General features: G+C 46.5%; 1 non-coding gene across 1 annotated transcript; it reads right to left on the bottom strand.

Annotated features, from left to right (window-relative positions):
* Window positions 1-3,211: 3,211 nt before the first annotated feature.
* LOC127225422 (U6 spliceosomal RNA) lies at window positions 3,212-3,318 on the bottom strand. The gene has a single exon (XR_007834778.1). It is a non-coding gene; the product is annotated as a U6 spliceosomal RNA (small nuclear RNA).
* Between the last annotated feature and the right edge of the window lie 1,410 nt (window positions 3,319-4,728).

Raw genomic sequence — 4,728 nt, 5'->3', positions numbered from 1 at the left:
CAGGGGGTGTCCAGGCTGTATTGTACAGCGAAGAACATTGGACAGTGGCTTGTGGCCGTGAGGTTTTCACAAAGGGAGTAGGGTGCCTTCATGCACCTGGATAATGGCATGGCTCCTGCAATGCACAGGTTTTGGCTGCAGCAGCACAGACAGGTCGTCCTGCAGTGGCTAGCCAGACGTAGAGCCCATCCAGGGTCCCTGCTTTCCTGCACAGCTCTATCCTCAGGGCACGCACAAGGCTAGTTGGAAATCTTGGTGCACTGTTGCCAAGGGCTCAGGGCAGACTTCAGCCCGGATGAGCAGAGCACAGCAGGGGGGGGGGAGTTCTGAATCTTCCTGCAGGGCCTTGATACTCTGGCAGCGTTTTCTATGGGTTCTAAGAACATTCCAGAGAGACCTGTAAAGCCAGTGGGGTGAAAGCCTCCAGGAGCTACGACACCAGGCTGAGAGAGACAAGCCCAGGCAACTCACCTGGGCAGAAATTTGGATTCTCTTTTTCCACCAGCAGACCTTGGCCTCAGGCTTGTTTTGGCAGCTACCAGCACACCTAGATGACAGTTACTCTTTGATGGAATAGGCCCTAGGGAGGCAGGTACTTCTCTCTGCAGTGCATCCAGGGCTACAGCTGGACATCTCTCGCCTCACCTGGGAGAGGAGGTCCCTGAGTTCCTAATCCCCCTGAGCAGTGCAGCCTGGACCCTCAGGCTCCTAGCTTCTGACTCTGTAGGACTGACTTCCTCTCGCTCAGCTTCGTTTTCCTGGTTTGTAAAGTGGAGTCTGAATGTATATTTTCTCAGAACTGTTAGAAAAGAATATTCTCAGTGTGGCACAATGATGCATAAAGAGAAAGTGAGGCACTTTTTACATTAATGGCATGCCACAAGCCAGACCTCACTGGCAAGCAAAGGCAGGTAGGTGCGGTGACTGTGTGTCATTTCATTTGTAGGAGCTTGACCTTGTAATCTAGCTCAACTGGGCACAAGGAGAGGGCGACAATCTCAGAATGTTTAGGGTTGAACAAACAGGTATGTACAGCAACATTTCACAAATGTGTGTGTGTGGGGGGGTTGTTTATGGGATACTGGCCCTTGGATGTCTAGTCACCTTTCACAGAAGACAAAAACAGAAACTGCACTGGAAATATGGCTAAGCACTGGTTGCTTTTCCAGAGGACCCAGGTTCGATTTCCGGCACCCACATGATGGCTCACAACTGTCTGTAACTCTTTTCCCCAGGGGATCCAATGCCTTCTTCTGGCCTCTGCAGGCAGTGCATGAACCTGTGTGCACACACAGACAAAACACCTATTCACATAAAACAAAAATGAAAGTTACAATAAGAAAAAAAATAGAAACAAAGTGTTTCTCTTGGAACCTTCAAGAAACTCTCCCATGTGTCAGAATACTGCTGCTAGAGACAAGATCAGAGACAAGGCAAACCAAGAAATCACCGTGTTTCAGAGTCGGGTGTGTTGGCGTATACCTTTAAATCCAGCACTTGGGAGGCAGAAGAAGGCAGATCTCTGAGTTCAAGGCAGTGTCTGCTCTATATAGCAAGTTCCAGGACAGGCAGGGCTGTTACAGAGAAAGCTTGTTTCAAAATCAAAATAAAAGCCCAGTATGGTGGCACACGCCCTTAATCCCAGTATTCAGGAGGCAGAGGCAGGTGGAGCTCTGAATTTAAGGCCAGCCTGATCTACAAAGTGAGTTCTAGCACAGCCAGGGCTGGTACACAGAGAAACCCTGTCTCGGGGGAAAAAAAAAAAATCAGTCAACCAATCAATCAATGTGGTTTGACAAAGCAAAACTTTACTTGTGCACAAAAGGGTGTGTTGCTGTCAAACGCCAGAAACTACGCACAACCAGCCCCAAATGGTGTCAACCTTTTATCCCTAATGCAAGGGGGATTTGGCTGAATCAACCTCACAATTTACACCTGATTGGCCAGTTTGAAAACTAGCAACAAAGGAAACAGAAAAGTACAGAGAGAAAGGATGGGTTTTTTAATGCTTTTAAAATACTGTTTTACGAGTACAGGTGTGTTTTGCCTGTATGTATGTCTGTGACCCATGTGCATGGGAGTACAGGTGTGTTTTGCCTGTATGTATGTCTGTGACCCATGTGCATGCCTGGTGTCCATGGATGCCAGAAGAGGTCATTAAATCCCATAGAACCAGAGTTAAAGATCATTGTGAACCACCATGTGGGTGCTAAGAACCAATCTCCGGACCTCTGCAAGAGCAGCTGGGTGCTTTTAACTGCTGAGCCATCTCTCCAGCCTGAAGGGGTAAATTTTAACAGATAACCATTCCAGGAAGTTGTGGCAATGAGTCAGGGTGTCAGACATATGGACATTCCAAGAAGCAGATTACATCTGGCTAAACAAACACAAAGTCCTTACAGAGTAGCAAAACAGGAGGGACCTGAGAGGAAGCAGGCTACCACTACTAAACTTGTTTGATAAAAAAGATTAAATCTTTCACAAACCCCTACCCCTGTTCTGTTATATATCCCCTTCTTCAAATTTTCTTAAGAGGCACTGGAGCTCTCTTGCTGAGCGGCCAATGGAAAGGGTTATGTGGGCACCGAGTGGCGGCTGCTTGGCACTAGCTGTTACTATAAGCCTTGGGACTAGACCTAGAACACAAGGTTGTCTACAACAACCTACTGGAATCACGACTCCAACTATTATGATGGATGTTAAAGGTGAGGTCATTATTCCATTTTCCAAACGACTGCTCCATTAAGTTGGTAAAGGGGTCATCTGTTGTCTATTCCTAAGTTTTTGGGTATGTCATTGCTGAGAACCATGGAGGCCCATGGTAACAGTGGTGCAACATTGTTTGGAATGAATGTGCAGCACTGTCCTCCTCACAAACACAGACTCCACCTTTTTCAGCTAAACTCATGCTAATTGCCAATTTATTTCCCCAATCAGTAATTCCACTACACCCTTGACAGCGTCCAGTACCGTTAAGCAATCTTTTCTGATTGTAGTAGGCTAGTTGCTACAATTTACACTTTCTTTCTTCTTTCTTTCTTTTCCCTCCCTCATTTCCTTCCTTTTGTTCTTTTTTTTTTTTTTTTTTTTTTTTTTTTTCCTTATTTCTGGGAGGAGAGGGTTTATCTGGCTTATAGGTTATATAGTCCTTCATCAGGGAAGTCAAGGCAGGAGCCTGGAGGCAGGAACGGAAGCAGAGAGCTTGGAGTAAAAAAAAAGTATGGAACTCTTCATCAATTTGCTTAATCCTTGCTCAGGGGCCATACTACTCTTCTCTGTACCATTCTAGTTTTATATGTATGCTGCCGAAGCGAACATTACAACCTGCATTTTTATTAACCCTTGGCCACCAGAACAACGCTGGCTTGAAACTGGTTGCTATTTGGGTCCAAGGTTAATTGATTAGAAATAATTAATTGGGGGCTCCCCAGGACACTTCTATATCATCTACATAAATATGGGGATCAAACGAGTCTCCTAGAGTTAACAGCACCCCCTTCTTGTGGGATGGGCCCTTAAGGCAGGTGGGGACATCTAAATGCCATACTGAAAGAGGTGGCCAATTGCACTAAAGTACAAGTCACTCTGATCCACTGATCGGACCTCAATTAAGGGTCCTCCATGACACCACCACATATCTGATTGTGCGACTGCCAGGGCTGACTGGTCAGCTCTTCAAAGGGCAGACCTTTACTGTGCCCCATCCCACGGTCCACTGGAGTCAACTGAAAGGCATGATGTGCAATTACTCCTGGGGGGTGGGGGCTCTATGGCAGTCAGGGCGCCATGTCTTTGATGGGGGAAACGGCAGGGACAGGAGCTACAGGACACGTTGCTTCAGGGCCCTCAGTCTTGGAAGAGGGACACCATACAATGCATGACATTTGGACTGAAGGTCTGCCCTAACAGGAAGGAGACTATTTGAGTCTTGTGTTGTCCAGAAGGCTGCGGTCTCAAACCTTGATTATTTACACTAGAACAAATAAGGCATCCTTGGACTTCTTTAGCTATGGTGTAAAGGTCCAGGTACCCATAAATTCTAAGGGAGTATCATTACACGTCATTCGGTGTCCCAATGACTGCCCTAAAGTGCATGGTACAGTAATTCACACATTTGGGGCTTAAGCAGCATTTTCTGTCTGCTTGTAAGAGCTGTTTCCTACCTTTTGTTTTAATGATTTATTTATAAAGTATGTACCCATGGAAGCCAGAAGTTTCTGGTCAGTTGGAGTTACGGGCAGTTGTGTTGGAGACTGAGCTTGTGACCTCTTCGAGAGCAGTAAGTGCTCTTAGCCACCAAACCATCTCTATAGAACCCTTCCCCATCCTCATCTTTGGAGACCCTACCTTGTTAATATCAGGGCAGAGAACTTGAGATAGGAAACGTAACGAAGGTGAGATAGACTAAGGACATGTCTAAGCGGCCTTTTCAGCAAATTCAGGTTGTTCCCTGTTAGACTGTTCCCCAGACACACACACACACACACCCTTTATTTACTCTTGTGTGTATGTTGTGCCTTGCAGGGATGTTTGTTCACCATGTGTGTGCTTGGACCCAGTGGAGGTCAGAGAGCATCAGATCTTCTGGAACAGGAGTTACAGACAGCTGTGAGTCATCGTGGGGTGCTGAGAATTGAACCTGGGTCCTTTGAAAGAGCAGTCAGTGCTCTTAACTGCTGAACCATCTCTCCAGCCCGTCTCCCAAGTCCGGTATTAAAGTGAATTTCT

The sequence above is a fragment of the Phodopus roborovskii genome, unplaced genomic scaffold (genome assembly GCF_943737965.1).
Source record: "Phodopus roborovskii unplaced genomic scaffold, PHOROB, whole genome shotgun sequence".
Taxonomy (NCBI): domain Eukaryota; kingdom Metazoa; phylum Chordata; class Mammalia; order Rodentia; family Cricetidae; genus Phodopus; species Phodopus roborovskii.
Note: the sequence above shows the minus strand (reverse complement) of the source record. Positions and strands in the feature narration are given on the sequence as shown.